The sequence below is a fragment of the Genypterus blacodes genome, unplaced genomic scaffold, assembly GCF_046128005.1.
Source record: "Genypterus blacodes isolate CSIRO-AG114 ecotype Tasmania unplaced genomic scaffold, CSIRO-AGI_Gbla_v1 ptg000021l_1, whole genome shotgun sequence".
Classification (NCBI taxonomy): Eukaryota; Metazoa; Chordata; class Actinopteri; order Ophidiiformes; family Ophidiidae; genus Genypterus; species Genypterus blacodes.
In genome coordinates, this window is record NW_027466834.1 from 11,655,654 (window position 1) to 11,668,750 (window position 13,097).

Genomic DNA, 13,097 nt, shown 5'->3' on the forward strand with positions numbered 1-13,097 from the left:
TACTTGCCAAGGTGAATGACAGGAGAAGAGACATTTGGATGATACAGCAATAAATAACAAGAAAAATGTTTTTGATGCTCTTTGGGCTGTAACACTGACTGAATCACACTATGTAATATTTGGTTCCGAGACAAGACAGTCAGCTAGATCATGGTAGGAGGAATACATTATGAGTAGGTGGACAAATGAGGGCTTAAATGGCCAATAAGATCAGTTCCTGTCATCTAACCTCTCTCTAAAAGCACCTACGAGAAAGTGATTGTTCTGGCATGTGCGGACTCTTTATGCTGCCACCCAGAACTGTGGGAGAAATGCAAACATTATAGCACTGATGGAGAGTGGCAAGAAAAGCTATTTGTTGTGACAATAAGAAAGGTAATACAAAGATGTGACTAAATCGACTTGCATTAACTTAACTCTCTACACTGAAGGCAGCAAATAATGTTGAAGTTAAGTTAAATTGTTACTGCATAGCACAAACAAGTGTTTTACAGACTGATTTAAAAGAGGGAAGAGCTCGTCTCTTCGCATGCTCAGCTGTGCAAAACATAAAAGTCCCAACATGGAGCCGTGATTCAACAATACGCTATTTAAAAAGTCCATGAATAATGAGGTACGGCAGCAGGTCTGATGAATGGGAAACATCCACTCTAAGTGTACTAACACCTGAACCAGTGGCAAAAGGCAATGGGGTGGACATGTGGCAGCTTCCATGACGGATCAATGCCCAGCATGATCTGAAACGATCAAACCATGGAGGTGACACTGCCTGAATGATAAACACAGTATATTCAGACCAAACTAGCATGAAAGAAAGAAGAAAATAACCAATGAAACCATAACACAGCGGGCAAATTCCTCAGAAAGGGTGGATGAAGCCCCTTTTAAGACGATCTAGTACATCTATGTAAATTTAGATAGTACGCATATATGTGCACAATACTGTAGATTTTGTAAAAAAAAAAGAGAAGTCATTTATTTTAGTATCAGAAACTCAAACTATTTGTTTAAAGGAGGCTGTTAAAAAAAGAGAAGTCATTTATTTTAGTATCAGAAACTCACACTATTTGTTTAAAGGAGGCTGTTAAAAAAAGAGAAGTCATTTATTTTAGTATCAGAAACTCACACTATTTGTTTAAAGGAGGCTGTTAAAAAATTGACAGTCTTGCTGAGAATAGAATCTGTACACAGCTTAAATTGATGTTATTTATTACTTTCTTCCACAGTTGCATTTCACCAGGTGAATTGGTAGTTTACATTTCCTTAGAAGAGTCTTAAGCCTCATATGCTGCATATTCCACTTCTGGTGTTCATCTACATGCATACTAATCACACACAGTATGTCTGACCAAGCACAGCTAAATACACCGCGCCCATTTATCAATACCACCGTGTGAAAGCAAGAAATGGAAGCGAGAAGAAAGAAAAATGATTGGGAAAAAGAAGCACGTGTCCAGTAGAGCCAAATAAACTCATAAATATCTCTTTAAATATCTGTCATATTTGTGATCAGAGGTGGGCGCAATCGTGGGCTGCAGTGGGAACCAGAATTGATTGATCTTGTCTCTTACTGCAGAGATGGTGCAGTTGCATTTCTTTTTTTTCCAAATCTTACCTCTGATTTTGTGATGATTTGAAATGAGTTATTATCCAAGTACTGTTTGTTATTGTTTTTTAACTCCTTCTTTTGCCATCATCTCTATTGCATCAGTGCCTTAGTTACTGAACTTCAGGTGACACATCAGCTAAAGATTTATAGATGTTAACATGAAGGATTTGTCTTTAGGACAGGCTGTGCCGCAGATGCTTAACTGAAATCAATTCAAGTTTATCAAGGTACGACAACAAATTACAGACGTTTGGAGAGCACAGTGGCGTGAATGAACAGAATGTTAATGTGAGTCTAAGGGGTTAGAGTCGAGCTTTTATCTGCTTAGATGGTGGGAGGTTTGACCGTTTAATGGCCATTGTGTTTTGCAATTATCAACTCATTGCACAAACCCCATAGGTAGAGTGTGTGTGGATGTTTTCGTACACGCTTGCATCTATACACATTATGCATCCATGGACAAACTCGGGAGTCAAATTCATTTTATGATCCAACAACGCCCCATTTAGGATGGATGGGCAGGGAAGCCATTTGTGATAGTGGCGTGGGTTTCTCATGAATTTTCAACATGAACCCCCTTCTAAGTGGTTTAACCTTGTGTTTTTGTAAAGTATCTTTCATCACATGTCAGCTTCACCTACAGATAACCACCAGACGATACATTACATATACCTCCCTGTTGCATCAAGTAAGGTCTTATGTCATTTGTCTACCAGCCTTGGAGAAAGGAGCTGAGAATTACTTATTGGCATCTCTTTCTGGGAAAAAACAAGATATCAATCACTGAATAATCGTTTCCACAGCTGAGCATCTGAGCCAAGTTGCAGTTTTGGGAAGACTAAATGAAATAAAACTAAATAAGGATAATAAACGTGTCAAGTAAAAGAGTCGGACCTACATAAATAAGGAATCAAAGATGACAAAACTACAACAGCTTTTGGTTTGATTCTCTTCTTCCTTAATTGAATTCTCTGGGAAATATCAGAGGACTTCCTTACCGAAGCATGAATGCGTTCATTAATGATAGTCGGCAAAGCAATCTTGTTTATTCTATTAGTAAATGGCACGCAGAGATAGTTGAAACATTATATCGTCTCCCAGCTGAGAAAGTATATCACAGTCCTTGGTGAGCTTGATATTGTTATTAATTGTGAAAACAACAGCAGGATGAACTAGATCTAACCCGATTTCATTGCTGTTTTTGTCATAGTCAGGTATCATCAGAGAGGAGATTGATGTCATTATCAGGGGAGGGTATAGCTGCGGAGAGTACTGTGAGTGATGTAGTCATTTCATTGTGTCTGCAAATCACAAACGGCACGAAAAATAAATAAAAGACATTGTGAATAAAATTGGATGTAGAAATATTCATGCATTGGCTCACTAACAAACCCACTGACTCTTAAAATGTCATTTCTCTGTCTGCAGTTGTGCTTTCAGTTCTCTTTGTATGCTAACTGCATTTCCCTGATTGCTTTTCCTGTTTGGGTGGAAAACAGAAGGTCTGGAATTGGCTATAAGACGTCACTTAATCCTCGAGCAATAACAAAGGAACAATGTGAAGGCATTGCAGAGTAGTCATGCGATGGTCTTCTCATGGCAGACCATGCTGACATTCTCTGGCATAGCATGCCTAACTGATTTTCCAACTGTACCATTCGCCTCAGCTACTGCCAAAACAAGTGAACTGACATTTGGTATTTAAATCCAACCTTTATTCAAAAACTGATGCCATTTCCAAAAGACATATTTTTGGGGATATATTTATATTATATATGAGAGTTTTGTTTCGCTGCACCCTAAAGGTATCATTTTGAAGTGACTGTTGGATTATCAGATAGCATCAGAAACCTTATTTCCAAAGATTAAATTGGAGGATGGCTGGGCCCAAAAGAGTCACAACAAACTGGAACAACCCAACAGACATGGTCGCTTCATGCAGCGACTAAACAGGCAACATCAGCATAAATGCGCTTACCTGAGCTATGACATCAATACTTTTGTGGACAGTAGTAAAACTGAAAGTGTGCACCATTATCACTATTTTTACAGGTACTATGACATCCAGTCCTATGACAAACACTGTCAAATAGCCCATTAAGCAGCAGTACCTCCATTTACCTGCTATGACTGAAAGATTGTGGAAAGGTCATCTTTAAATCCGGATACAAAATGCAACCAAGACAAACAAGAGTCACAAGTGGAGACATATTCAGTATTCAGCGAGGGTCCAATTATGTAGCAACTGCAGTTATTTTTGCAATATCTTTTTAAGAAATGCAGTCCTTTTCTATTTAAGTATGTGCTGTTTTGTTTCAAAATGTCAGCAATCTGTTGACAGCAACAGGATGTTTTGTGTGTCTACATGTGTTCAGCGATCACCGACTATAGTTATTTAGTTAGGAGCTGGTCCACTAGTTCACATCGTCATATAGGCTGCCTCCGGCTGTATCTGCCTCCTCTGCCCTTGACATTCATGTTCTGCATATCTAATCCTCTGTTCACCCCCTCACTTTGGCTCTGCATAACACTTGCCTCTACTCTTACTGCCAACAGTGCCTCTGTTTGTAATTTTACAGATTCAAAGAATAAAGCAGAGAATCCCAATGGACGTAAAGACAGAGAAACAATGAGAGAGAATGAAGATAAAGAGTTTGAAATCCCCTCTAGTCTCCATATTTAGATGTTTGTCATCACTTTGTTTATGTGTTTTACTGCAATCTTAGCTTCCTTAGCCTGCTGTAGTTTTGTAGCCTGCAGACATATTTGGGCTGCTTAAATTACCTGACAGATAGTCATGACAAACAAATATGTATTCCACACCATTCTGCAACCATTTGTACTAATAAATAACACCTCCAACTTTTCTCAAATGTAAACGTTTACTTGAGAAAAGACTTGGTCACAGTAACTACTCAAAACTGAAAAACTGACATTTTCTCTCCTTAGATAACAACAGATTGCTATGGATTTTCTTTTATTAAATTGTGAGCTTTCTACCTTCTTTCTTCAAGGTTATCAGTAGAGTTATGACTGGAGCCTGCAGAGGTATAGACAATGTATTTCACAGGTATGAAATAAATAAAAAAGCAATGATCTACTAGTTACAAAATGTGCATTTGTTACACTTCTAAGAATGATGCGGTGGCCAATCTGTTCCAACAGCACATTCAATTGTGCTGTTGGAACAGTATTGAAATACATTAATTTTAGTCTTTAGTGTCTGTGCTGCTCTGCATCAGTGGCATATTTCAAAAACACATATTACAAATAAAAGAAATCGAAACATTCAAATTACAGCCAAGTAATCATTTCATTTCACCATTTTTAACCAAAAAGTTTTCAAGTTAACATATTACTGTTTTAAAATAATCAGCTTTCATTATAGTCTTTGTCTTACTTGATGTTCACCAAAAATTATAACAACCTTTAATACTGGTCTGGTATTACATGTCTTTAATATAGGACCTTATTTTGAAAATCCAACAACAAACTATCTACTGTCTTCCCGGCCTGCAATTAGTCCCAGCCGCAATAAGCACGGGCTTTATTAAAGTTAGCATATTTGTCATTACTCGTTGCTTGTGAAGACACAAATAGAGCTTTCAAAACATCCTAAATTAGCAAAAGCTAGCTTCGAATCATCATTAATGTTTCGTATTTGCGTCGGCCGCCATCTTGGATTCCTGTGCATTACTATGGGCTCACTCGTCTCCATTTAAAGTCCCGTTCAGAATCAATACATGTCGCTGTCACAGTCTACGGATTTTACACAAGTTATATTAATTTAATATTGTATTCATGCTGTGGTTTCGGAGCATCTTACCTGTTGGAACAGTTTCAGTTAAACGTCTGTGTTGCTCTGCATCACTTGTACTGTCTGACGTCTCACTCTACTGGTCGTGCCTGACGTCAGTTAATTGATACCTTACGCCCACAGCGCCCTCTGTTGACCAGGTGCTCTAACAACAACGTGATTTAGGTAAACATAGCCTCTCCTCATTTACACCTACAGTACATTTTTTAGTTTTAGTTTTAAACAAGAATAGGGTCTGTTTCATTTGTACTGCTTTCCTCCTGGATTTATTTTGTCAGCTCAGAACTCTGATTTCAGTCGTAATCCTTATACCTTTCTGAAGGCAGTGTACTTTTCTGTTCAATCTACTGAGCTTGCCTGTTTTTGCAACTTTGTGCAGCTTCACAGCATAAACATTATTTATTTAGTTTGCTCAAAATAGACATTGAGGGTTTTGGCCTCAGGAATGCAAAATACTTTAAATATCATATAATTGGCTCATGAAGAACACAATGCACCAAACAAAACCATAAAGGGTTATAAAGTTGCCTTAAACATAGATTGACTTCATAACCCTGTTGCAAAAAAATATATTTCATCACAGCTTGCAGCTTAACTCCATAAGAGTGTAATATCATCCAATTGCCATTTGAAAAAAACAGCAACAATTAACAGAACAGTTTTGGTTTGGATGATGTGTGGGTTTGTATGGAGGTATTACACAAGTGAACTGGCAAGCCTGTGAAAAAAAACTTTGAAAGTCCTGAAGCATTTGTCTGTGTCCATACGGTTTGTGCCGCAGAGCAGATGGAGTTGAGCAATGGACAGGAAACAGTTGGTCTTCGTTAACCTTTCTATACTGTACTGCGATTAATGCCAACCAGGTGATGTCACCAGAGAACAGCACAGGCCGAAGGGATTGGGCCAGAATCCAAAATGGTAAATGAGCAGAGTGAGGATATTGCTAAGGTCAGCGGAGTAGACAAGTGAACAGTGATTCGGAGGGAGAGGCCAGGTCGAGGTTCAAGACAGGATGGGAGATTTGCAGCGAAAGGGCAAGGCATAATTTGACCTTGCTGAGTAAAGGCAAGTGAAGAAAAGGTGCAGAGACAGAGAAAGCCTGTGGTTCGTGGTTGTTTACTCAAATTATAAAAAAACATGTTGTTGTCTAGAAACCAGTGCAGATAAAGTTCACCTAAATGGACGTAATTGTGCTCCTCCATATTCATATTTTGAGTCTGCAGCTATTGAGTAACTATTAAGTACTTTTTTCATGATACACCGTCCACTCCAGTTGAGAGCTGTAGCTGTATTAACTCCTCTCTTTACTGCCTGAATATGATGTTGATGGCTGCACCATAATCATGCAACAGCTCTGTCAACAGCCACTATACACCAAAGTGTCTCCAGTAATATTTGAATAGATATATTGAATCTTCAATCTATTTACCATCCTACTATGCTGATAAATCACTATTGATACTGGAGAACAAAGCGAGTCAACATTCACAAGATCACTACAGTATTTTAATTTAGAGAGATGTAACTGGTTATAATTGCTTCATTATGCTCATTTAGACAGAGAACCGGCCATTGATGTGTCTCCATGACGGTGCCAGAGACGTGTGCGCTAAAAGGGAAGCAAGTTTTACATAATTCATGGAGATTCTGTTGTTAAGTGATGATTGATGATCCTGCATTCTGATTAATCCATCCTTGGTCTCTGTCATTTCCGGCTGAATTTCCTTTATTGTTAGGGGGGCATGCAGGAACACTTATATTAGCCTGTTAAAGGACTCATTTAGAGCTTGTCTGTATTTTTTGCCTGTTTTTTATGCTGATAACTCTTTATAAACACATCACAGAAACACAGCAAAGCTCAAAATTGTAGCAGACACCTTCCAACATTCCATTTTTGAGGTAAAACATGTGTCAATCGAAAGCATAGAAGCTCTGCTGTTGGATGAAACCAATATCAATCATAACAAGCTTCAAAATGATGGTAAGTGTGAAAATGTATTCCATATTTTATTGGCATGGCAAGCCCCTGCCATCAGTGAATGGTGTGTGTATGAAAGGACAAATGTGAGGTCATTTTAAAGTGCTTTGGATGAAAGCACAATATGAGTTTTACCTTTAAATTAAATTAATTCTTCTTCAGGTTTGTATGTAAGCATTGAGATTTTTTGGCTCTGAGAAAACAGACAGAAGCAACATGGGGACAAAAATGCATGAGCAAAACTTTCCATCACCAAGAGAGATGAGGACAGAGTTTTATAATAAAGCTGGAACATGTCCAGTGGACTGCAGCCGGCCCAACTCGTGAAGTGAGTGCATAACATTCTCTTCGCTGATAGAATGAGGCCTTTTTTCTGACTTATCTTGATCTTGGCACTTTGATTATAAACCCCTGTAAAGGTACAACTGTACTGTAGATCACTAATAAAGATGAATATACTGTATCTCCTATAAAAATGTTGTAAATTAGCAAGCATGGAATTTATGTTAGAGGCTGGGCTGATTTCTTCGATTATTGTTTGGATGACATAAATCTTGCCAAAGGAATATTTAGTGAAATTTAGTTAATAGTTGAGCTATGGGATTAGAACCTCTGCAGATATGAACAGTCAAAGTGTCTCCAGTGTTCTCTTACTGTGGCAGTAGGGGAAGATTGATATACAAGACATGCTCAACAATTAATTCATGAATTGATTTTCTGCTCGGGATTAGTATAGCTGCAATCGCTTAGAAAAGCTGTGGTGTCTCAGGCCTGGAGCAAATTTTCGTTCAATGATAGGTTAGACAGAACAAAAACATGAAGGCCAGGGAGTGTTCAACAGAGCCAGACTGACAGGAGTAGAGGGCAGAGCAGTGAGTCAAGCGGGTGCATTGTCCCTTAAGCACAACCAAAAAATAAAAGATGTTAACATTTACAAATCCAATAAAGTCACACATCTTTCTCATGCTTCAACATTAGAGAGATTAAGAGTGCATCGTTTCAGGCACTGTTTGAACTACTTTAACTTTTTTAATCATTTATACTTTTCATATCGCTTTTCAGCTGTTTACGTTTGAAATGGATTACACTGTGCACGTATTGCTTGCTTGGATGGGCTGGTTTATCATTGAATTTAAGGAGTACACTCCAAATTAGAGCTGTGGTAAGACTTTTGGTAAGAATCCAGCTGAATTTCTGTGGTTGCTTTGAAAACCTCAAGCAAACTATGTAGATTCATGAAATAGAGGGCAATGATAACAAACTGAAACCGTAGAAAATGCATTGCTGTTGTCTGAGGTGACTCATGGACCTGTGGGGCCCTCAAACTGTGATCCAAGACTTCTGAATTCCAAATGACCAAAACCTCCAAACTTACGAAAACACTCTCATCTTGTCTGACATTACCTCGTCTAAGGAGTGTGAAGTTTAGACCGAGTTTCCAACCACAGCCTTTTGATTACTCAGTTAAAAACTAAAGTTATGTGTTACCTTGAGCACCTAGAGCACTGTGGATGCTAAATCATGATATATACCATCTTTATGGCCCCACCTCATATACCAGGCTGGTGATAATGTTTTTTTCAATAGTCAAGTAAGATGCAATCATCATTTACTCTCCAGCACGCCACAGCAGTGATGACCCAAGCATTACTGTGATTACCTACAATTTAATAACATTAAACTTGCTTTCTTACGTGATTGATGGGCTGATGGACTGGTTTAGTCTTGCTTCATATGGCATCTTATCTAATTTGGGCTGAAACTAAATTAAAAATTACAGCTGAACTGAATTGGATCAGAGAGAACCAAATTACTGCTTAGTTTTTCCTTAATATAGACCACGAGTACTGTCTTTAGATGGATAGATACAGTACATACCCCTAACCCTGACGGACTAAAAGATGGATGGTAATGACCAGCTTTTACATGGCTGTAAAGTGTGCCGCTACATCAAGTGCCCTTTCCTTCTGGCACGCCATTAAGGGTGCATTATCAGAGTCTTCTTTCACACCTGGAGAACCAGGTGCAGGGCCTTGACCCCATAACAGAGTACAAGGTGAGCTCAAATGCACAAGTCCCGGTTTGGGACGTCTGGCAAGCAGAGTGTGTAAATCAGTGATAACATCAAAAAGTATTTTTGCAAGGTGCGTGTTCCACAAAACACATTTGCAGTCTAGAATTGGAATGTTACAGTCGCTGCAGTATAGCTGTTTTGTCTGCTATAGACCAAAGCATGAACTGTTTAATGTGCTTAATGTAAAATATTGAACGAGTACATCTCATTAACAAATCAGGTGATGTTTTCTGTAGAAATTATTATTCCCACCCATGCCACTATAAATCATTTATTTAATTACCAGTTTAAAGGCAGCTTAGATTAAACAACTCATTTGCATTATTGAGCATCGGGCTGCTCTGCTAGAAAATATACTTCACTAGGGAGATAATGACTCAGTAGAAGAAACAGCACAACAGGATGGTGTCACATTTTTACTGTGGATCATAAAATCAATCCAGGGCATAGATAAGTTGTTCTAAAACAGCCCTGTCCCATGAGGACAGAGAGGTGGTGTGCGTAAACCAGATTTACGTGAGGAGACAAAGTAATGGCTGTTGATTCTGAAGTGTGTGTTTGACATTGGTTGTGGCCCTTAAGAATAAAAGGCAATACTTATGCAAAATACTAATCAAGTTGGATCAAAATTCACTATGCCAGTCTTGCTTAAGTGCTTTCCTGGCAGATGTGGTCATTTATTGTGTGTGTGTGTGTCTGAGAGAGAGAGGGCGAGAGAGAGCGGGAGAGAGGGGGGGAGAGAGAGAGAGAGAGAGAGAGCGAGAGAGAGAGAGAGATCATACTTTTCCCCTCATTTTGTTATTTTCATTCCATAACCCTAAGGATATATTTCTCACATGGCAGATGTATTGAATAAATACTCCCAAAACTCCAGTATCCTGATGTGAATATAAAACAGCAAATCCATGCTTGTGACCTCAAGCCAGTCATTTGCGATGGCATCTGTGAGGGTAATGGGAGAGGACAAGAGGGGGTGGGGCTGTGACACTCAGTGCATGCACCTCTATGCTATAGCGGGCACGCCTGAAGAGGTGCGTGAAAGTGAACTGATTTAAGTTGCTAAGACAAGCGACCGTCCGTCACACCAACGGCAAAGTAAATTTAAGAGAAATGAGCCTTTATAGATAGTGTATTGGTCCTGACTGCAGGCAGTCAGCATCCATTTATGTTAATGGTGAGGCAAACAGACCAAGGTGTCTGCTTCTTTCAATGTCTTGTTTCTGTCGGGGATTTTTTTAAAACATCTCCTGAATTATTTCTTTGTACAGTTTTGTGCCTGCCGAGCAGTTAGACTCAGTGACCGTTTTTGTTGACACTGGTTTCAAATAAGATTTTAATTATGTATTAGTGCATATTCATGTATACTCAGATTCCTGTGTTTCCCTACTGTGATTGCGCTTGAAAGGCATAATTGTATACACTCGTAGCATAATATACAATATACAATAAAAACGATTTGTTACTTATCCATCTTATAGCAAGCACGCCTGCTTAGAAAATGCATACAATGATTGAATCACTGCACACCACTGCCAAAGTATGCTGATTTCTATCTGATGATGGTGTTTACAAGACACTTGAAAAAAAAAATGCTTTATTGCCTGAGTTAAACTTCCATCAAAGTTTTAACTGCATATAAATGTACTAATTGAATTATGTGCCCTGTAAAACTTGCAATTGCCTCAGTAGTTCAGTATTTAAAGCAGTGTTTTCTTTCTATCTCCTTCAAACTGATTGGAGTGTTTTAAAAACGGTTATATTTGACTAAATGTATTCTAATTCCAGAGAGTTGAAACATGACCCCGGGTTAACGTCATAAGTTAATATTTCATTCTCTCCTGCTGTAACTTCGGTCAGTGAGACAGCGTTGATAGGCTATTATTAGTGAGTGATGGAGTGATTGTTAATGAAGAGGATAGAGTACGCAGTCAAGCCCTGTTTGATGGAGTGTGATAGATAAAGGAAGAAATTGTCCTGGTAATGTGTAATTGAGTTTGAATAGACATCATCATCTTGAGGTGAGGGCCGATTATAGATGACCCCCATTATTTTATTATGCCAGCACCTTTAAGATATGAGAATTTTCATGTTTTGCATGTCACACTCCTTTACAGTTAATAAGGGTTTTGAAGAGGATTTTGCGATAGCGCCACAACTGATAGAATCATGTACAGGTGTTCATTTTCTATATTTCACATAGTATAACACCCAGAGGCAAAGTCATGAGACAGAATGGGCCGCAGGTGGATGCTGCCACATAGCTAATGGTTTATTTTCAGTTCAGAGAGTGGAGGAAAAGCATCCATCCACTGTATTGTTCTGCAGCAGCTATACATACAGATGACTGCATGTCTCTATACAGAAGGGAGCATCGGTGTTTATATTCAGTAAGGTAAAACTACATTATGAGCATCTACTTTATGTAATACACTGTTTGTTCTAGGACCTTGATATACTGTTTATCTCTGAAAATGAACAATTTTTCTCATAATGTTATGCATAGAGATACTCACAAATACATATTCATATACCAGCTTATCAGGTTAAAAGAGAATATAACAGTATGTCATTAAAAGACTCATTCATATGCTGTGTTTATGTTGAATTTGCAGTTAAACCACACAAGTGGTGACCTCACCATTTTCTTTCTTCATAAACAGCCACTTAGCTTGATTACCTCCCTCTCACTACTCTCAGCTGCTAGGAGACCTGTCAAAGCTTGTCCACAACAGCATCCCGCTGCTCCACTGTGACACTGTCTGGAAGATTAAATGTATGGATCACAGTTTCCCGAGCCAGACCACCTGAGTGGCAATGAGCTGGGATAGCATCACCTTCCTATCTGGGCCATGCCACAGCACACTCAGGCTCCAGACCAGCGGGAGTTGATCAGTCATCGGGCAAAGCATTAATCTGCTGTGACACACTGACTCTCCCCTTGGAGGACGTCCGGCTCTGGGAAGCCGTCCAACAGCAGTGCCCATTGCTGCTAGAGTAATGCAGGGTGTCAGAGGAGCTGGCATGGGTGGAAGGACAGGGTATGGAGCAATGGAGGTGAATGGACAAAATGAGCAGGAATGCTGAGATGCTGGATCAGCGGACGAGAGGAAAGAGATATGGGAGTGAAAGAGAGGGATGGAATGTGGCAGAGAGCAGATAAGGGCTAAGTTAGAGTTTGGCTGACAAGAGGCTGAGTTAGAGATTAGAGTGAAATCTTCATCAGCTGGTCCCTCTCCTGTTTTCCCTCAGAGTCTGCGAGTAGCTGAGCTATGAAACAACTCCTACGCTCACCTGTTATCTCAGGCTATGGTAATGCTTTACGGTCTTGCTTTATTCTTTATGCTTTATCTGGATGTTTGTACAAGTGAAGTGTCAGTCACGAGCCGGTTTCAGTGAACTTTATTTTCTCTCTTCTGATTAAAGAAGTTTTCTTTAACAGGTCAGGTACGGTCCGTGATCCAAATATAAACAGATCATTGAATGGTTTAATTGTCAAGATAGATAATAGCTAATTTTGAGAAAAATTTCACAACCTTGGATGTTTTTCTTAAAATACTGTGTTGCTCATACTGTAGTTTAAAGTTCAAACTGCTCCTTAACTAGATAATAATGAGAAATT